General features: G+C 37.9%; 1 protein-coding gene across 1 annotated transcript in view; it reads left to right on the forward strand.

The window, feature by feature from the left end:
* The window catches only part of ANKRD44 (ankyrin repeat domain 44), a 241,184-nt gene that overhangs the window by 105,755 nt on the left and 112,805 nt on the right, over window positions 1-22,624 (forward strand). Inside the window, exons 2-4 of the mRNA XM_030579928.1 lie at window positions 666-749; window positions 10,807-10,883; window positions 16,541-16,614. The gene's annotated coding sequence lies outside the window, so the exon portion shown is untranslated. The remainder of the gene's footprint in view (window positions 1-665; window positions 750-10,806; window positions 10,884-16,540; window positions 16,615-22,624) is intronic.

Raw genomic sequence — 22,624 nt, forward strand, 5'->3', positions numbered from 1 at the left:
TAATACAAATCTAGAAAAAGAGAGAGAGAGAGTGAAGTAGTCAACATTCTGATTAACTGGCAGTGATGTCATCTTTCCCCTGTCAACAACACTTAACAAATGGGTGGGCCAGATTTTTCCTTCTTTCTGCCTTATTATATATTTGTACATTCCACTTCCCAATTTCAAGTAGTGAGACAATTATTTCACATCTTGGGTAGTTAAACTGTGCTTATTGGCTTTTTCTTTAGTAAACTAACCTGAGATGCATAATAATCATGGAGAAATACACTGCTGTTCATTTATTTTCTGCTTTAATATGTCTATAGAGTGATTGTCCTTAAAACTTCGCCATATGCTGACAGCTAGAGCTGAGTAGTATCTAAGGGAAAACTGGTAACCTCATGCTTAGACTAGGAAACAACTATGCTGACTGTGTGGTATCTGTTGGCAAAAGCTGCCATTTTAATGGGGACCCCACTCTGTACACTTACGTGTTCATGCATACAGATATACCTGGTGTAAGCTTATAAACCTTGCTTATAAGATTTTCATGTTGATTTGAGACTGACGAAGGATTAAATGCATAATGTCTGTGCATTGTATTGGTAAATGTTAGAAGGAATAATATGTTGTCTTTTAAAAGAACAAAAACCGAACCTTTAATGATTGTTATCTATTCTCAGCCACCACTGGTCCAAGCAATTTTCAGCGGTGATCCAGACGAGATACGGATGTTGATTTACAAAACTGAGGATGTTAATGCTCTGGTAAGTGACTGTGTGTGTATGTACTGTGCTTATGAACTGTTATGACTTCAACATGAATTATTCCATTAGTATAAAAAATCTAACAAAATGGAAAATATTTGGTAGCTAGAGATTCATGGCTTAAATAAATTCCTAATTGTTACTGGAACAAATAATTATCTACAGCACAGGGTAGTAATTCCTTACATGTACCATAATTACTTCAAATGTGCAAGTCCGTCAGGGACAGTAAGTTTTGTCCAAATCCCTATTGTTGTGAACTCAAACAGCTGGAAGTAGTCTATCTTGAATCTCTGTAAAACTTCTCACTAATTAGCCCTTGCAGATTTGGGACTGACCTTCATTCAGGATTTGAGTATATTTAACGTCTTAAGTTAATTTCACTACAGCTATCTCAAACAACAAGATTAAGAAAGATGCAGCTTGGCCAGTGATATACACACAGAGGAATTATTGCAGGATAGATTGGCTTATGTCTAGCTTAGACAATGGTGAACGTCTGTAAACAAGCAGAGATTAAGTATTTAGTAGAGGAACATCTCAAAACTGAGCCTGCTCTTCTTTCGGAACTTGTTTGTTTTTTGTCTTACACTTTTCCCCTTTGTATTCAACTACATTAGTATTTTAAAATGAGCAGTTTTTGCTGACATCTTGAGTATAGGAAGCTCTGGAGCTGGTTAGACTGTGGAGCTGAGACAGCACAGAGATTTGCAGGCTGTCAACTTGGTCTTTTAAGTTAAACATCCTTACCTTGTGTCTTTTCCAGACCAAAAAAAATCACCATTATTTTATTCTGAGCTAGTTCCAGTAGTTTATCTGGTTTGTTTACAACATAGGAGGCTCTTGGTTGGAACTACAGCTCCTGTGGCCATTGTGGGCCAAATATCTGGTTGAAAGAGGTAGACTTCGAGATTTGTCTTACAGCTGTAGCAGTGATTCCCCATCTTTAGTCAAACGGCTCCATCCAACTCCCAGTGATATCAACAGAAAGGTTGATAAATGGGAGCCAGATCAGGCTCATATAGAGAGATGAAAGGAAAGACTGAGGTGAAGCTGATGATGTCTTTCTGTAAGTACTGTTATCAGTTCTTGTGTCCTGTCCTGAAATAAGATTCTAAAGATGGTAATAGTAAAAAATTGTCTCCTTTATATCCCCTCTATTTTTGTTTTCTCCAATGATAATGGAATTTTGACATACTTGCAAAGTGATAATCTGTTCTTTATACTGCATATTATAGTTTGTCAAAAAATAGCTCTCGTTGTGCAGATCCAGATGATTAAATGCTTTCAGGTTCTACCCATAAAATGTTTTCATGTCCCCTTCAGTCCAAGGTTGCTGGGTATTGTTGCTATGGAGATGTACTCAATTCCCAGGTAAAATATTAAGTGGGTAGAATATGTTTTCTATGAGGACACCATGGCTTTTAATGGAAAAAAAGATAATTGATGTGAACATTTTATGCAGAATTTTGTTCACTATAATGAAAGCCCTTGCAAGACTGTGTTGACCCACCAGCTTGCTGCCTGTACATAAGAAATAGAATGTTCTTTGCAGTAATTACAAAAATATTTTTCAGGATATATTCAGAAATATAAATTTAAAATAGTAATTTCAGATAAATACCAAGTATTGGAAATGTCACTAAAAGAATGGGTAGAAAACTCCACATCTCCCATCTGCTGTGAGCTGGCTAGTCATGGTATTTGCACGTGCAAATTATCTTCAGTCTGTTTCTAATTCCTTCCATGTAAGCGTTTCAGCAATGCTTGGCTATTTCTAGCCATGTGACAGGAAGCTTTGGCACTGGTTGTTAGTGATGGGTTGTTTTCTGATCATTTTTGGTTAATAATAAAAATGTTGAAAGAGTTAAAATGTAAATACAAAGTAAAAATATGATTTGACTGATCTCACAGTGAGTTTTAAGAATTTCTAAAGTCATATGCAATGTTTCAGAGCCCACAGCAGAAGAGCTATTAGCATGGCAGAACAAAAGGGACATGGGAAACTGTGAAAATCAGTGATACCTAACAATAGTAAACTGTCAAAGCAGCATGAGAGTTGTCCTTATCTGAGGAAATAGAATATTAACCTTGGGAAAAGACTTCAGAGCAAATCATAAATTGGAAGAACAAATTATGTAACCTAGCAATATAAACAATATCTTTCCTAGCCTGGAAGTGTGTGTTTTAAAAAATAAATGACACTGAGGTCTAAATGATGTTTCTGTAATTGGGGACTTTTATTTGTAACCAAGAAAAAGTTGTAACTGTTTGTTTGGCTTAGAACAGCATGTTTGTTTTTAGTTCATTTTGCCAAGACCGAGGTCAGAGTGACCACTCTGTATTTCTCACTGGTCTTCATGAGGAACAAGATGCTGCTTTTACATCTTGATGGCAATGATACTTTTTCTCTAGCGGGCAGTAGTTGCTTCTTATCACTGAACATTTGACTGTTTTTCCCCAGAGGTGGGTCTGCAGGCAATTTTCACTGGCCTACAGCTCAGGGAACAGGGATTTTGATTAGAATCCCACGTCTTAGTTTTATAGACTAACATTGTTGTACTATGAAACCACTGATCTTGCTGCAGGCAGGTATTTTTAATACTGCTCTTTATACATGGAAATATAAATGTAATTTTTTTTTTTAATTTGGAGAAGAAGGCGGGGACCCCTTTGAATTTTTTTCTTTCATTCTCTCTTCCCTAAAAGCTTTTTGACCCTACCTCTGGTGATGGCCCTGTACACAGTGTGAACCAGTGGTGGGCATTTGAAACCTAGGCAGTTGTTCAGGGCTTCCGGATTCTAGCCCACCAGGCAGGAGAGCAGGTCAATTTTTTTCACAGAAGAATGTCTTTTCAACTGAAACAAAATTTATGGAAAATTTCATCTAGGTTTAAATCTTCCACTTCAAAAAGTGAAAATAAAAAGTGTGTGGTTTTTGAAAACAGAAAAACTTCTTTGTTTTTCGCTCTTCCCTTTTTCCTTTATGCCAGGGAGAGAAAGTGTGTGTGTGGGGGGAATAAACCAATATTGTGTTTTTTGTTTTAATTTTTGTTGAAAGATTCTGCCAGAAGTTTTCATGTTTGAACTTTTTCATGGGAAATAAATCGCATTTTTCACCAGCTCTACCAGTCAAAGCACCATCTACATGTACTAATTTATTTAAACTCCTAAGCCCCTTTGCTGGGATATCTGTTACAGTTAATCTACATAGGGATTTATAATAACTTGGGCTGGGATTTTCCAAGGCGCATAAGCGAAGTAGTTTCTCAATCACATTGACTTCATTAGGAGAGCTTGCTGACATACCTCGACATTATTGGACCAGCTTCTGTTTGTGAGAGAGATAAGCTTTCGAGCTACACAAGAGCTGCTCTTCAAGTCTGGAAGAACAACACTGCATACCTCTCCGTTATTCTCCACTCTCACCTTCCATTAAAAAAAATAATAATAAAGTCTCTTGCAGTCATTTTATGAAGATCTACACAAGCGTTTCTTGAAGTGGTTGAGAAGGACTAGCTGGAAGGATAGGGTACAAATTAAAATGCATAGGCAGTGTGCAGATGCGACTGGTTTCATTTTCCTTAAAGTAGCATTGCCAACATGAAGTGCTCAAAGTTTGAGAGTCAAGCCCCCCCAAATCATCATCATTTATTACAAAATCCTAAAATAAAAAATAGTAATTTTTGGATGCTTTTTATTTGCCTTCTGTTTATTGAACTTAGAGTATTCATGTCATGCTTTCAAGCTTTAGTCTGCAACCATGAAAGCTAGAAAATTAAATATATTTGCATGAATTTGGGATGATACCAGTGTGCACAGCTACAAACGAGGATTAGTAGTCCAATATGAGAAGCCACAGTTTCCTAGCCTGAGATTATGTATAGAAAGAGAACCAGCAGCAAAACAATATTGAACACTTTTGCTTACCTTATATAATCCACATAGTCATAACAGATCAAGAATTCATCCAAAATAATGAAGATACTTATTATACAGAAGACTTAATATTCACCAGTGCAGTGTCTTACTCTGTAAGAATTAGACTAAAGGTAATTTAAGTATAGTACCAAAACCTATAAGCATGACCCTTACTATGAGTCAGAGTAAGGTAAAGAGATATTTGAAAAATCATTTTGAAAATTTAATCCAATTTAATAAATGGTATTTCCGTTTTCAGTGAGAAAAAGCTGTTCTTTTCATAAAGTCACATTTATGTATTGATTATTGATTAATAAAAATATTATTTAAAAGACTTAATTTGGTCCCTGCAGAACCCACATCAACAGCTAATAAGATAGACCTCAGAATGACTGAGACTCTTAGACAAGTGATCCGCAAGCCACATATCTTCCTCAAATCCCATTTTATCTAAGAAGCGGGATGAGTCACTTATATTTAACAGAAACTGCACATGACCTTTTCTGTAACAGTGACAAAATAACCACTCTAACTGGCAAGCGCAGCTGTTCTTGGCTAGTAACTACTGACTTTATATAAGTGTCTTGTCATTTCACAACATGTCCTTGTTTGATTGAAAATCCATCTTTTCCTGGTATTTTGCTCAATGCTGGCATTCTCAGAATAGGCCTGGAATTTAATACATCACACTACCACATTTGTAAATGAAGAGAGTTGAGCAAACTTGCATTTAGCTAGAGTTATTTGTGCATATTGGATCCTGAAAAGTCTAGTACTGGAATAGAAGTACTCCACATGTAGTTCAAAGTGTGATTATAAAATGCCGCTTGCTACTGCACATACCTCTTTCCTGTGTTTTCTGTTGTGTGCCTTGTTCACTGACATAAGCAATCTACAGTTGGGACTTTGGGGTCAGTATATCAGGGCAAACTGCATGGTGCTTGCAGTTGGGAGACAGGAGGGCTGGATTTATTGCTGTAACTGCTACTGACTTGCTAGTGACTTTGGACAAGTTGCTTGGGGCTTGTCTATATGGTGCGGCAGTGCACACCAGAGGGGTATAAATTGTAGAGTGCTCAAGTGTTGCACTCTAACTGCCTCGGTACTCCCTGCTAACACGCTCTGAAAGGTTCCTAGTGAGTGTTACTGTAGTACTGTTTCGAGCAGGATTACCTTACCACACCATGTAGACAAAGCCTGTCAGTTTTTGTGCGTCAGTTGCTCATCTGAAAGCAGGGGATAGTTTTCACAAATCTCTGTAACATACTCTGAGCCTATGGAAGGAAAAGTGCTATAAAACCCAACGTTGTCATCCTTCTAGCTTGTGTAAGTGCAATATGCATTTCTATTCTACCTCATACGGTATCCACAAAATCACCAGTTAAGGACCCAGTCATGCAAACCTTGACTTTTGAGTGTAGGCCTGAATGTCTGTACTGCAATTTTATAGTCCTGTGAGCCCAAGTCAGCTGACATGGACCAGCAACGGCCATGCCAACAGTCTTTGATTGTAGTGTAACATACCTAGGGGGTTAAGATTAGTAGGGTCCAGCCTTAAGTTTTGATTCAGGAAACCTATATGGGTGGTTATGGCTGTTGAAAATGCAGAGAGCAGAAATAACACAAGTTGGCTTTCATATGCCAGCTGGTGTTCCTGGTTAGGCATTGGGATTTGTTTTGTAAATTGCACAGTTTAACAGAGGAATCACTGAAGAAAAATAAATATTGACGAGAAAGAGGTGGTGTTTTTACAAAATAAACTTTTTGGCCATAGCTACTTTTTAAATAGCCCAGGCGCTAAACTGGCTCAATTGTTCTTTCTTCTTAGTAGCTCCTAATCAGTTGCCTACTGTATGTTGGACTGAGATTCACTTACTCATCAAATGGGTCCAACAAATCTTTATTAAGGCAAAACACGTAGCAAGTGGTGATCAGTTTCTTACAAGTGAGGAGCTCATCAGGATGATCTCGTCCAGTTGCCTTCCGGACCGGACAATACAGCTTTAAACCCCCTTTTGTTACACAGATTTATTTATAACTTTTTGGGTATCTTTCTTGTATTAGTCTCTGATTTCCATATCAACTCTCCTCCCATCAGTACAGGTTTAGTTTTAGTTCAGACGAGTCTTTTTTAAATTATTTTATCTTGTCTTTTCTTTTTCTCACAAATATGATTACTCTGCAATTTCTTACACATGCGCAGCACTAAACAATTGCTCTGAAATTTTGTGCACATGTGCAGTTCTCTTTATGCTCATGCTGTTAAATGTTATCAGAGCGGACTCTTAAAATTCACAGCAGGCTTCCAGCAGGCCTAAGTATGCCTGTGCTCCCAACACCCTGCATTATTTTTTCTGAAGTAAAATTGTACCTGAATTATTCTATCAACACTACCACCCACTTCATGAACTGTCCCTTCTATGTCAATACATTCCTGTCTCTTAGCAATTGTAAGTGTGGCTTAAATTGTGTTAAATAGTTGAAGGTTCTTCTGTGTGACTGTTCCATTACATTTGAGTCAATTTCTGTTCTAGTTATTGATATGCATCAATTATGATGTAATTTAGTCTGCCTCGTAAATTGACCCTGGCTAATTTGGAGAGAGAGTGTGAATCCCTAAAGCATTTTAGCTCTGATTCTGTTCTTATCTCCATTACATCAGTGGGCATTTCTCCTGATTGACATTGGTGTAAGTGAGAGGAGAATCAGGCCTGGCAGTTGGTTAAGTGTTATTCTGATTTTAATTGTGCTAAGCAGTATTTTGAATGTATTACATTGGTCTGTGTGCCTCAACCAATTCATATAGCCAAAAATGAAGGCAGACATTAGTTTTCCATTACATCTTCATTGACACCTTCAGTACATTCACGTGCTCTTTTGTGAACCAAGGCAACAAATTAATTCATTTTTGAAGGGGGAATGTTTACCTCACTTTCAGTAACTTGTCTTAGCCATCATGTAACATATCTATTGTCTAGTTCCTTTAAGTACTGTATCTGAAACATGCCTTATTTATCTTACCATTGTGTCCAGTCTTCCTTTCACTATCTCCTCTTGCTTCTTTGTTCCTTTAAATGTTTATATGAACTTAGTTACTGCCAAACCTTTTACAGATTGAAATAATGCTTTCTTTAGAATCTCTCTCTCTCTCTCTCTCTCTCTCATCTTCTCTCTCTCTCTCTCTCTCTCTCTTTGTACCTTCAATGTTTAGACCTCATTTATTTTCACTGTTCTAACCATCATGTCAAAATTATGTCTGTGGTTGAACTTATCTCTCTGTGCGTAGGCTCTGCACAAAGACGGGCGCCATTTTAATTGGCGGATGGTCTTTGTGTGGGCTGTGAACGCAAGGAGTGAATTTCATTGTATGTGCATATGCCCCAGTAGTTCCTCTTGTTTTCTTTGTTATGCTTTTTGTAGTATAAACAGGAACCTGAGAATGATCCTCTGACTGACCTACTTATATACATACTCAGCTACAGATGTAATAGTCAGGCTTCTTCAGCATAACCCAATAAATAATCACCCTCTGGAGGGTTGAGTTTTTGTTTTGTTTTTTGCCTTTTACTAGAGATTATTTCAAGTCTATCTTCTTCAGTTATAACTTGCATCAGCATGAGCCCTATTTTGTTGTTCGGTGCTTAATTGTGACAGGTGGCGGAAGATTTATTTCTCATCTAGGAAACGTAGAAATCAGGCTTAAAAATAACCAAACCACTAAAAAAACTTTTTTTGTTTGTTTAAAACCTTATTCTGCTGAATTAAAGTAATCTCTCAATGACTTCGATATCTGAGGATCAATGCTTGTGGATAGACATTGCTCTGCTTGTTAATGGGTTGTGGTGCTTTTATTTTAGGACCGTATGAATTGATTATATCAGATGATCCACGAAGTATCTTGTTGCCTCAAAATGTTACATCAAAACAAGTCACAGGCACAAAATTCCACTCTCCTGTTGAACCTTTTTTCTGACAGCCGTTAAGTTTTGAATTATTGTGAAATATTCCTTATAAGCCATCAATCAATTAACAGGATTGTTTTGGATACTTGCTTGAACTTGCATCACCAACACCCCATTTCACATCTCTCTGTTCTCTTATCAAGCCTTGTATATTGGCACAAGGTGGTACTATAAAGCTTAGAGTAGACAGATGCAAGAACTGTTGCTAATATTGCACCAAACCCAAGAGAGATTCTACAGTGCAATGCATTAATTTAAAAAAAATAATGCACTGAAAACATTTCTATTTTGTTCAGGATTTTGACCAGTCTTTGTTTATGATTTCTTCATGTATTGTACAGTCTTAGGAGAGAAGTACGAAGTAATCCTTATGAGTATTATGGTGCACTATCCCACAGCGAATGCTTGCCCTGCCATTGCAAACTGAGCATAATATATTACATCATAGAAAATGTTACTGAATAAACTGTGTAGATCCAGATTTCAAAAAAGCTTAGCACTCTTATGTCCTCAGCAGGTGCTGCTGAGTAGTGAGCACGTTAGAAAAGTCTGGCCACTTATTTAGGTGCCTTAATAAGCACTGAGGTTTCTTGAGAATTCTGGCGTACAAGTGCACAGAGTGGTGATATTTTGAAGTGAAAAACTAGAAATTTTTAATACTATTATACCTTCCACACCAGGTGAGAAAGGGAGATTGTGAGAGAGTCTTTCCTCCATCAGTGTGGCTGTGTTTGAATAGTCTGTCTTCAAGTGTTTACAGTATTTTAGATTTTTTAAAATAATTCTAAGGCTTTGTAATAATCTAGATACATGCGAGACTTAAACACTCTCCCACCCATAACTCGCCCTGTCCATCAGTGGCTCCTAGGCTTGCAGTGCTTGTGTATAGTGTAGCCTGGGGAAAACATTCTTCATTGTTCAGAAGAAAAAAGATTCTGCAGCATTGATTTGTTAGTGTTTACAGAACATTTTGAAGATGGTCCGAATAACCCACAAATGATGATCCCAAAGGCATTCTGCAACAGCTGTTACTTGACAGTGATCTGGGGTATGTCCCTGGAGTGGGGTGGGAATATAAATGGGGCTTTTCCATTGCTTGATTTGTAGGCTGATGAGTTACTTGTTACCTGTATATGATATTTAATACTGGGTGGTCCTGTTATTGTAGGTTTTATTAAGTTGACAGGGGCACTTAATCTCTTTGTATGTCTGTTTTTTAATGTTTTTTGGCTCTTAATATAAATAAACATAATATTTATCTGTTAGAACTGTTACCAGCTCTTGTGATTTTTATTGTGAGTCTTGTAATATTTGGTGGATTTTTTTTCTTAAAGCTCTAGACCTTGGATTCATGAGATACACAAGAATTTGTTTCATTTTAAATTACAGTAAGTTCCTGGCTCTCCTGATTGCAGAGAGAAGCTAGAAAACATGAACCCTACAGGTTCAAAAGCAGAAGGCAAACAAAAAGAACTTCAAATATGTTGTGTTTAAAAACCTCTTTGTGTTTAAGCGGATCTCAAGACTTTTGGGGGGAGGCCTGACTGAAGACTTTTGGATGCTTGGTCTTGGCAATATTGGACTAGACTGTGCCAGACTTCTCTATTTTGAATCAACAACTTACTGATGAACACTTTATGAAAGGCTGCATGTATTTGGATTACCTTTGCAGAGAAGGGCATTCTGTCTATAATGACTTCGTGAACTGTTCCATTCCTTTCTCAAAAGTATTTATTTTTAGAGCCGTGTGCAGTGTTGTTCAATCAAATTGCATCACAATGGCTGATGTCCAGAAGGATTTGAATTATGTCAGTATAACAGCAAAGCAGCAAACATTTCAAAAAGGGCCTAACTGAGGACAGTGTTTTCCCTCATGCATAACTGTTTCTCCAGGGTTGGGAGGAAGAGAGGTACAAATTACATTCACTATATATGTGAAAAAATACCCAGAAAAGATAGTTTCTGTGCCATGCTTGATGGAAAAATATAGCATGTAAGTTGTGGATTGTTAAAGAGAATGCCTGGTTCAGAACGTTTCGTTCATTCTTTACTGGTTGAGTCCCATCTTTCTAATATGAGAAACTGTAGAAAATCAAAGCTTAATGACACTTTAGCATTAGCTCTTACCAGTGGAGATCATACTTTATAGCTGTGCAATCTTTGCTGTTTTACAGGATGGTGAGAAACGCACCCCGCTCATTTGCGGCTTTTCTGGGGGATGCAGAGATCATTGAGCTCCTCATTTTGTCAGGTAATGTGAGACTGAATTAGTCATCAACAGAGAAGCCAATGTTACAAACTACAGTGAATGCCCAAGGGAGGCATCTTTAAGTTATGCAGGTTAAATGCAGGCCCTGTCCATCGTGTGTTCCAAGAGCATTATGCTGTGTGCAGGATAAGAGAACCAGTTTAAATTTACTTGCTATAGGTACATAACATATACTCTAAGAATAACACAATGAACCAAAACTACAAAGTGTACCAACTTGCAATGGGTTAAAACTATTTCATATTTGTGGATTCAGAAAACAAATTTAGCTCATGCTTAAAACCATCCCTATTAGGGAAGGACTTATGTGTTAACATCCTGATGTCCCAGTGGGATTAATCACATGCTTAAGTGTTTTTGCTGCATAGTGATGAATGGATCCCTATCCATGTGTATATATAGTGTCTGAGGGGTGATTCAGGAGGGGAATGTCAAATCTCTCCTTGCATTATTGTGCAATGTAAAGACTGAGACAGGGTATTGAGCACTGACTGTGAATTTTCATCCCAGTGATTGACACTGCCTACCTCTGTGACCTGAGACAAGACACTTAACCTTCTCTGTATTGGTTTCCAATTTGCAGCAGGAACATAATACCCACCTACCTTTGTAGAGGCATTGTGATAAATAATTAGTAGTGCTTCAGTACTATTTTGAAAATGAAAAGCACGATTGATAGTTGTCGGAATAAAGGTAGAGTTGGCACCTCACAAGAAGCATAGAAGTTCATGGCTAACTCCTGGATGTACCTGCAAATGTCCAAAGGTCATGTGTTTCTAAACCAGATTGTTAAGAGTAGTGCTTATTGCACTACAGTAGATTGACCGAGGGTGAGGAAGAAGCTACAAGCTGAAAGAGTAAGAAGCACATATTAAAAATATAACTGTGCTGTATAGGAAATAAATTTATCAGCAATCCTTGATGTGGTAAGAATTGAGTGCAGGCGTATATCTGATCGTCAAGCTCTTGAGATTCTGTAGCATTAAACAGCTACTGCTGTGTGTAACGTGTAGTCTAGAGATTGAATCACATTATTGCACAGAAACACACACTGTATTATAAAAAGTAATTATTTAATTGCTAATTTGTCTTCTGAAGAGCAAACCTCAAGTGAAGTTTCGTTGTTCAGATGAGCGAATTTGGAGGCTTACCTTGAATCTCTCTAGTTAAGAATTTGGACTTTAAATCTCACAAGAAGAAGCTCTGCTGCAAATCTCCAACACTTTGCTGTTTTAATAGGGAAGGAAATCTCACAAAAGGGGCTGTTCACAGTAATATAGCATTTCTACTTGTGACCAAATGCAGAATGTGAAGAGATTACCAACATTAAAAATGAGGGTTGGGGAGATAGTTGAATTTATTACAATCTGGAAAAAAATTGTTTTAGTTTGTGGTAAGAGTGCAAATTGGTTAAGATTTTATCTGAGTATGGTTTGCAGATGGTAGCTTTCTTCCCCCAACTGAATGGAATATGGCAGTGGTTCTCAAACTTTTGTCCTGGTGACCCCTTTCATATAGCAAGTCTGAGTGTGACACCCCGCTATAAATTAAAAAACACTTTTTAATATATTTAACACCATTATAAATGGCTGGATGCAAAACAGGTTTGGGGTGCAGGCCTGACAGCTCATGATCCCCCATATAATAACCTTGCGACCCCCTGTGGGGTCATGATCCCAGTTTGAGAACCCCTGCAATATGGCATCAAACCATTGTTGTTGTAATTGAGTCTTGCATTCTGCATCTGACTGCTGTTAATAATCCAAAACAATGAAACTGTTTTTAGATTGGATTCATGTAATGAATATAGTCTTAGTTCTGTGATGGATAAACGACTTGCAATATCAAAGTTTTTAACAATAAACTGCAGCTTGATCAAACACCAAGGAGGGAGGGATAGCTCAGTGGTTTGAGCATTGGCCTGCTAAATTCAGGGATGTGAGTTCAATCCTTAAGGGGGCCACTTAGCGATCTGGGGCAAAAATCAGTACTTGGTCCTGCTAGTGAAGGCAGGGGCTGGACTCAATGACCTTTCCAGGTCCCTTCAGTTCTAGTAGATAGGTATATCTCCTATTAGTATTTATTATTATACCACTGCATTAGCCAATGAGTGGTATTTTATAGAATAAGCAATATCCATCAAGATTTCTACTGACATTTACCACATCTGTTCAAAATTCCTATTCTGTTTTACTTGATGCCCCAAGTTATCAGTGATATGTACATCCTAAATGCAAACAGTACTGTAACAAAGCTCTTCCATTTAAATTTTGATGTTGCTGTTCTCCCACCAGATGTAAGTTGTACAGACAGCTTGTAAGCAGAATTTGTTGTCCAAAAAAAAAATGGTTGGAGGAAAGCAAAAAGGGATTCAACTAAACGAGAAAGTTATGCACATTCCCTCTGTCCATCATATATTTAGAAACCGTAGGTTAGCCAGTTGCCTTAGTCAAGGAGCTTTAACTGTGAGACTTAACGTTTTCACATGTGATTATCAAGTATGTCATTGATCCCAGCAGAAAAACGTGAGTGAATATTTTTACATTGACAGACTAAGGTTGGATGGTTTTCTCCAATACATTAGACACAAGCATGTCTTTCTTCAACAGGCGGTAAAGATTAATTACCTTCATTTTGACATGTGGTATTATAGCATGTAGTCATTGTCATATCTTGTTGTTGTGAATTGTCAGCATATGAGCAGGATGCAGAGGCATTATCTTTTCAAGGATTGCAAGTATCAGCACAAGGAAGATTTCTATGAATAAGTAGATGAGGTAGCTCTGGCCCATATCGCCCAAGAATTCCTGTAGCATCTCTAGTGCATTACCTAGTGAAGATATGGCCTTGCTGTGGAGAATACATTTCATTTCTTGATTTCCAATGTGCTCTTTGTGTGGGAAAGAGTATCTCCATGCTCTTATAGGCAATATGAATTCCAATAAGTTACCAAGCCAAACCTCATCTACTGGCTCTGGATAATTGGGTACCATGGGTGAGACTACGTTCCTGCTTCAGGTCCATTTGCGCTGGGTAGAAAGGCCAGAGCAGTGAGAAGGGGGCTCTAAAATCCTTGTCTCCAGCCCAAGGAGAATTCCTCCAGTGCAGAGACTGAGGAGGGACTCCCCACTTAGAAAATACCCAGCTACGAGCCCAGGTTAATTGGCAGTGAAGACAGACATATATTTAGGTCTACATTTCACAAATGTTCACTGACTTGAGTCCCTTTGTCTTTGCGTGCCCTACTGAAACACAGAGGGCCTGATGTCAGAGGTTGACTTAAATGGGTCAGTGTAGTGTTCAGCAACAGAAAAGCATTGCCTAGATGTTAAAGTTGGCACCCAAAAAGGAGAGCATTTTTTACCAAAGTAGGCCTTCCGTTATTTGTCCCTCTGTTTACCTTCTATACAATGTCACATTTTCCCCACCTTTAAGGGAATGTGGAGAGTCTTTCTTAATAGTATTGAAAAGGTGCTTTGAGATCTGAGGATGAAGCTGATGCTAAAAGCGTAACACCATATATCCTAGGCATTTGGTTTAACCAACAAGGTGATTGAGTGAAACCATCTGGAAAGACAACATTTACAAACGTGTGATACACTAAACTAGCTATGAGTGAGCCATTCCACTCTGTTAGGTAAACAGCACATTGAAAAACATACAGAGGAAAAGGATGTGGAAAACAGTAGAGGGAGATAAGATTGAGAACATGCTGCATAATTTGTGTGTGTGTATCATGATCATTTTGCTTTTATCATTTTCTTGGTGGTTTTCTAGGCAGCTGTCTATTCAGCTTCTTGAAGGGTGAGTGGATCAGTGAAAGGCTTAACCAGCTATTCAAAGAAACAATTTCCTGGATTTTCTAATCATAATCTTATTCTCAGATGCCACTCTAGTTGCTGAATATTAAGGAATGATATAACTGCTTATCACATAATGTTGTTCATCCCATAAGCCTCTCTGCTTTGGTACCATCTGCTCATGGGAGTTCTTGAATGGGTGAAGATAAATCAGGAGAACCTCAGTTAAAAAAAACTGAACCACAGAATAAATTGCTTGAAAAGAAATATTGATGCCAATCATTGGGATTTAGGCCATGCAGTTTGCATCTGATAACCCTGACTTACCCAAATGGTGTAACACAATTTACATTGGAATCCTAGATTGAAAGCTCCTTGGGGCAGAGACTGTCTTTGTTCGGTGTTTGCACAGTGCCTAGCATAATGGAGCCCTGCTCTATAATGGAGGACTCTAGGCACCACTGCATTATAAATAATAATCCTGTTATGAAGATCAAATAGGGTAACAGTTCACTTCTGTTTACTAAATTATCTGTAAAGGTAAATCTATCATCAATGAACTTCTCAATCAAACATCTTACTCACTAAACCAGACATGCATTTGCTTGGGCATAGCAAGTTCCATCAGATGTAAAACTCCCAGGCCAGTGAGAGAGATTATAACGGGTCTGTCCTCATATTGGCACTTTGACAAATTGTAATGTTGTTTTTCTGAAGGCCGGGTGACCTGGGAGGTTTGAAACCTTTTCCAACTTTTAAAAATGTGAAAGGAAACCAGAGAAATTGCTTCCATTCTGATCATTAGACCAAATTCTCAATGACCATACAAATGAGGGGCAAATTTGTAAGCAACCCATAAGCGGTGGGGTTTTTGAAAAGTCTTTTGGTGCTTAGGCCTTGAATGGTCCACTACAATGAGGGAAAATTAAAACCAAAGTCCCTGTATATGAGCTTAAGGTCCTAGTGTAAAATTAGGTTTAAACATCCTTTTGTTAGTGAAGAATTTTAAGGCTCATTTGTGATATAGGGAGGACACTTATACCTGTCTAAAGCTTATCCAATTGTATCCAGGACAGATTTTGCAGACAAGTCTGCTAATTTATAAAATGTTCTGCTTTCAAACAATAACAACAGTTTTTTAAAATAAGGTGCTCTCTTTATTTTCTCTGCTCCCTCCAGTGATGTCTCCTTGTTTGTCTTATGCCTCAATGAGTTGCTTTAAAATATTACTTAAAACTAAATTTGTCCCCACATGGATGTGGAAGCTCACTTTCTTAGGTGTGTTCTGTTTGACCCACCCTACTCAAGGATGTTTTGGGGCAGCTAGTTACCCCCCCTCCACTCAGCAAGTGACCAGACAGTATCCAACTGCCCAACCTTCCCCCGTTGCTCCTTTAAATAGTTCTCTAACACGTCCCACAAACACTCCAAGCTGAAGAATCCTCGGCCGCCTCCTCCTGGATGAGTGATTGTGGACTTAATCCTGAGGTGCTCAATGCTGTCTGCTCCAAAAGTTGAGAAGTCAGGTCCCAGATCCCTACCTCAGCTACCCAGCCTCCTGACATCACTTGCACATTTGCCTGGTCCTAGGAAGACCTGCTAATCTTTGATAGACAACCCAGGCCCCCTACCCACCTTTACTGCTGAACCTCTCTGGTTTTTGAAAGTAAGGGAATTTCTAAGAGTTACAAAGTAGAAATAACTCATGCTAGCAAGGTTGTGATAAATTCTGTGCATATCTATATGGCATGGCCTTTGTTACCAAGAAATGTATTAATATTATTATTGTTGTTTTATTACATCAAAAGCATGTCAATAATCTGTACTGTTTATTTGCAGGGGCTCGTGTCAATGCCAAGGACAATATGTGGCTGACCCCTCTTCATCGGGCTGTCGCCTCAAGGAGCGAGTGAGTGAGGGTTTGATTATCCCAGCAGTTGCATGCAAACAACATACTGAAAAAAAATACCATTAGCACAATAAAGTACAAATGGGGACGGAGACACACACACCCACACACACACACACGAGGGGGAAAGGATTTTCTGATTGCAAAACCCTTTGCTCTTCGCTAAAGCAAGAGTAATCAGCTACTGTCTGTGTGCCGTTCGTATTGTTAGCCTGCTGGATACTTGTGGTATTCCACTCCCGTGCATCTGATTGTTTTCCCTAACATGATGCCTAATTTAAGCTACTGTAATACATGACTTTCAGCAGACAATCAGTAGATAGAATGATCTTGATCTAAGTGGGATATATTGTGCAGTGGTGCTGGTCTAATCACCTTAAGATGGTTAGACATAGTGGAGTGTGGGGAGGAGGTAAGAGGGAGGGACTGGAATGGGAGGGTGTGAATCTAGTGATCAAACAGGCTTCATATGTAGTTTGATTTGAGTAACTGTATTAAAGGCAACCATAAAGCTTCCTTTTAATTACCCTGATTCACGCATAAAATAGAGTTAAGTCCATATTTTTTCCATTTGGCAACAAGAAATCTTTCAGCATCTCACTGTAGTGTTTTTCATTACTATCTCAAAAGATGAGGGATAATAATTATCAGAGAGAATAACCCAAGCATGACTGAATTTTCAAGTATACCATCATTCTGGGCTTCCATTTTGGCCTCTTTGTGTATTTTTATCCTCTTAATATTGAGTTGACATGATGCACGCAACTGCAGACTGAACTGGCTGCTGAGAGGAGCATTTAAAAGAGACATGAGCTGGCTGTCCTCCAGAAATTGATAGAATCACCTCCATAACAATCCCAGTGCTTGCCAAGCCTGGAGGCAGGAATCCTTAGCTCATTTCTGAACTCAAGCATTGCTTAGCTATTAGCTGAGCTTCCTAGCTGCTGGCTTCCAATGAAGCCCACTGAAAGAAATAGCTAATAGAATACGAATGCTGTAAGGGAGTGAAATACAAAAAAAACCACATTAAAAATAAAGGTCAGACATAAACCTTCAATAACAGCCATAGACTCAGACTCTAGGACTGGAAGGGACCTCGAGAGGTCATCGAGTCCAGTCCCCTGCCCTCATGGCAGGACCAAATACTGTCTAGACCATCCCTAAAAGACATTTATCTAACCTACTCTTAAATATCTCCAGAGATGGAGATTCCACAACTTCCCTAGGCAATCTATTCCAGTGTTTAACTACCCTGACAGTTAGGAACTTTTTCCTAATGTCCAACCTAAATCACCCTTGCTGCAGTTTAAGCCCATTGCTTCTTGTTCTATCATTAGAGGCTAAGGTGAACAAGTTTTCTCCCTCCTCCTGATGACACCCTTTTAGATACCTGAAAACTGCTATCATGTCCCCTCTCAGTCTTCTCTTTTCCAAACTAAACAAACCCAATTCCTTCAGCCTTCCCTCATAGGTCATGTTCTCAAGACCTTTAATCATTCTTCTTGCTCTTCTCTGGGCCCTCTCCAATTTCTCCACATCTTTCTTGAAATGCGGTGCCCAGAACTGGACACACTACTCCAGTTGAGGCCTAACCAGTGCAGAGTAAAGCGGAAGAATGACTTCTCGTGTCTTATTTACAACACACCTGTTAATGCATCCTAGAACCATGTTTGCTTTTTTTGTAACAGTATCACACTATTGACTCATATTAAGCTTGTGGTCCACTATGACCCGTAGATCTCTTTCTGCCATACTCCTTCCTAGACAGTCTCTTCCCATTCTATATGTGTGAAACTGATTGTTCCTTCCTAAGTGGAGCACTTTGCATTTATCTTTATTGAACTTCATCCTGTTTACCTCCGAATATATAACTCAGTAATTTATAACCCAGTAATTACAACCTATATGGTGTAGCTGTTTTAGATACAGGTGAATTGTATCTATTGTGACAGTCCTAGCTAAAAATGTATAGCTTACTGTGGCTTTGTGCCTCACCCTTAACCCTTTGCTGCTGAAAGCAAGTGAAGACCCTGTGCAGAGTTCCCATTGAGCAGCTTTCTTTTCCATAGTTCTGGTCATTGTAGCATCCCAAAAGGAATGTTATCACAGGTACGGTATGTGAGAAAACAATAGAAAAAGTGAGCTGTCACCCATGTAAACTGGCTAATCTTAATTCAATGTATATATTTTTATAAAAATATAATTTTCTTGTGTTTTTTTTCCTTTGCTAATTCTTGTTCTTGTGAAGGCCATTACTTTACTAACATTTTGAATGACATTTAGCATCATAAGATTTTTTTTAAATCCACTGCTCTTGGTACTGATGTCTTTATGAAAATAAATCATTGCACAAGTTACCTGACAAATTTCCAACGTGAGTACCATAATACCAGATCAATATCAGCCATCCAGAGGGTTCTTGGGCCAAAAGTTGACTGTTAGGCTTAACTATTGTGATAGACACTAACATTTTGTCTCCCTGCAACCATTTAGAGTCTTACAAAAACACATGCAAAAATTTTTTTATTGGATTTAAAACTCATTAAAACATAAAGTTGATTTGAGGGATTTCAATTGATTATTTTAAAAAAATGCAACCCCTCAAATATATCTGTACTGGCTACTTCATGTATATATCAAATTTTAGCATTGTACAGTTAGAAGTGGTTGAGAGATTTCACTCTGATAATTGGATTATACTGCAAATGCTAGAAGAAATGTAAATGCAGAGTCCTAAGCAGTACCATTGTACTAAATATATGCATGGAAATTACGGTGGTAAAAAGGATATTTTATATCCTCAAAAGACAGATAATTAAAAGTTACAAGAAAAACACCTCCTTAAAGAATTGGAATAAAGTTAAGCTCCCAAGTGGAATGTAAGTGGAATACATATGTGGATGTAAATGAAAGTGGAATTAAAAAATTACCTGCCAAGTCATTTATTTATTTATTTTTACCTTCCAACACCTGTTTGTTTCTATCTCAAGAGTCAAATTTACATTCATTTTTCCATTGACTTCAAGTAGAATTTTGGTCCTAAAGGTGTACAAAGTGGATTTTCTTTAAGTAACTTTAAAGTAATTGGCCTATAGTAGTAGTAGTAGTAGTAGTAGTAATAATGATAATAAAACTTCTAAGAGACTAACAATGATATATGATTATCAACACTTTAAGATAAACAATCTCATTTACTGAATACTTTAGCTATACACCAATTTATGGGATTGCTATAGAAGATGAAATTGCTGAATTCAATAGAGGACAAAAGACTAAAACTCTTACAGTAATAGTTATAGTGTCAGTCCAGGCTGTGTACGCTCTCCCAGGCACATGATGTATACATACATGATGTATTTGTTGTACATTAATAAAACTTTGCCTAGTCTTAATAGAAAACATTTCTCTATATGAAAAACAGTACTGTAGTGTATAGGAATATGGGTGTATCCCTTTAAATGGTTGTGACTTATAGTCAGTAAACATGGTTGTTTGGATCCCATTGTGCCCTCACATGGTTCCTTCATATTATGTTTGTGTAAAGAGCAAAAGACACACACAGTAAATTTTTGAGTCCTCTTTTAAGACATATATATTGCCTAAGGGCAATTGTTACTAAGAGCTGAAGAGAGCTTGTTTAGCTTTTCCAACAGAATGTTTTTCTATTGAAAATGCTGTTTTTCTGTTGCAAACAAGTTATGGGAACATACTGATTTTTGTCAAAATTGTCAAAACGTTTAGTTTTTGAATATCAAAAGGTTGTGTTGATAAGTTTTGAAATATTTGTTGAGGCTTTATTTCAATTATATTGTATTCTACATTTTATAATATGAAGTCAGAATGAAATGTTTCAACTTTATCAAAATGAAATGTTTTGGGAATATTTCATTTAACAAAAAATACTGTGATTTCTACCTGTCTCATGATTAAATGAAATTTTGAAATCTTGGAATTTCTCCCAGGATGAGATTTCCATTTTCCTGTTAGCTCTAAAGCTGAGAGCATGCAGCAGGTCTGCATAGCAAGCAATGTATTTAGATGCCTGGCCTTATTTTCTGTCTAAATTTGTCTTTCAGCTTCCAGTTGCTGAAGTTGGACACATTCAGATTAGAAATAAAGTGCAAACTTTAAACACTGAGAATAATTAACCACTGGAATAATTTACATAAAGATGGGATGGATTCTCTGCAACTTGAAGTCTTTAGATCAGGACTGGGCATAGCTCAGTCAGAAACTATGGGAATGATGCATGAATTGTTGAGCTTGTCTTCACTGCAGTTGTTAGCTGAACATAACATAAGAATGGCCATATTGGGTCAAACCAAAGGTCCATCTAGCCCAGTATCCTGTCTTCCGACAGTGGCCAATGCCAGGTGCCCCAGAGGGAATGAACAGAACAGGGAATCATCAAGTGATCCATCCCCTGGCAAACAGAGGCTAGGGATAGCTGGAGCTATAACTCATGTGTTGCCTCTACCCCATGCACGCACACAAATCTCTAGCTCAAGTTACGTTGCACCTTAAACTCAAGCTAGTTATAGCCTGTCGGAGGTGAGTGGAAGCTTGAGTGCTGCTGATGCTCAATGCAGCAGCTTGAGTTAGAACTGATTAGCTGCTAATTCAGTCATTCTATGTAGCTTGTGTGTTGTTTCAGGGAGTGGACACTAGCTCAACTGGAGTAGCTTGAGTAAATTGTTGCACTGAAGATGAACCCACGGTGTGAAATTTGATGGCTTGTATTATGCAGGAAGTCAAATTAGATTATCATAATATTCTCTTAGGGTCTCAAAATCTATGAATTGAGGCATCCACATTTTTAATTAATTAGGGGCCCCTTATTCCATGAGTAACAACTGCAGGATCAGGTCTCATTTTTACAATATATAGATTATATACACAGATGCTAGCCTCAGATTCTGTCTTCGTCTCCAAAGAATTTTAAGGGCAGCGGGTGTTCTGATTTTCAGAGGTCTGGAGCACCCACAAATCCCACTGAAGTCATTGAGGGTGCCCAGCGCTTCTAAGAGTCAAACCACAATTACTATGACACTATTGTTACGTCTAACTTAATATGTGTAATACATGTGTGTTTGTGTATAATAGGAATATAAAATACACAAATAGTAGGCATGTTAATAAACTGCTTATTCTTCCTTTATCTAAAGTGGTGCAATTGTGTGAAATATGTGTGTGTGTGTCTAGAACTTTATCTAATACCTAGTTACGCTTTGTATAAATGCTATTGTATAATTGTACTTTAACAAAAATATATAGTACCATTATATATGCATTTGACAAGACAATGTGAGCTTTCTGGTCCTTTTGATATTTTTTAGAGCTAGATTATCCTTTGCTCAGGGTTGTAGCTAAAGAACCAAGTTACACTGCCCTTGCTGTAGTCTCATTCTGCCTGAGACACCCGTCTGAGACACAGTTCCCTGTTCAACTGTGAGATGTCTAAATATATTATCCCTCTCCCCCCACTTAAGTATGGGTAGTACATATTTCCTTGGTCAACAGCTGTGCAATATCTCAACTGGAAAATACGTAGTTCAATTTTGTTGGTATATGCACTTATATTATCACTTGTAAAAACTAAGTTTCATCAAAAAGTAACAAAAAGCCAAAGAAATTCAGTGTTCCGACTGAGACACTTGGCATAAACTCTGGCCACTGGAAAAGGAAAAGAGTGCTGATAGGAACTAAGAACATGAATGTCAGCTTAATCTGGGACACTCACACTTTCTGACCCTGAAATTTTTCACCTACACAATTAACTTGGTTTTTTTATTCTCTGTCCTGCTGCCACTGCTACATGTAGCTATTTTGTCTCAACCTTACTGTCTAAATAGTGCTTAATTTATTTTATAGATGGATTCATCATACACTATACTTACCCCATTTTTTTTCAATCTCCGATACATTAAATACATTCATTTCCTCAAGTAGAACTTGACTATAATGTCTGGTGTTAAAGGTCAGTGGACCTATCTGGCACGGACCCAAACCTGCAG

The sequence above is a fragment of the Gopherus evgoodei genome, chromosome 11 (assembly GCF_007399415.2).
Source record: "Gopherus evgoodei ecotype Sinaloan lineage chromosome 11, rGopEvg1_v1.p, whole genome shotgun sequence".
Classification (NCBI taxonomy): domain Eukaryota; kingdom Metazoa; phylum Chordata; order Testudines; family Testudinidae; genus Gopherus; species Gopherus evgoodei.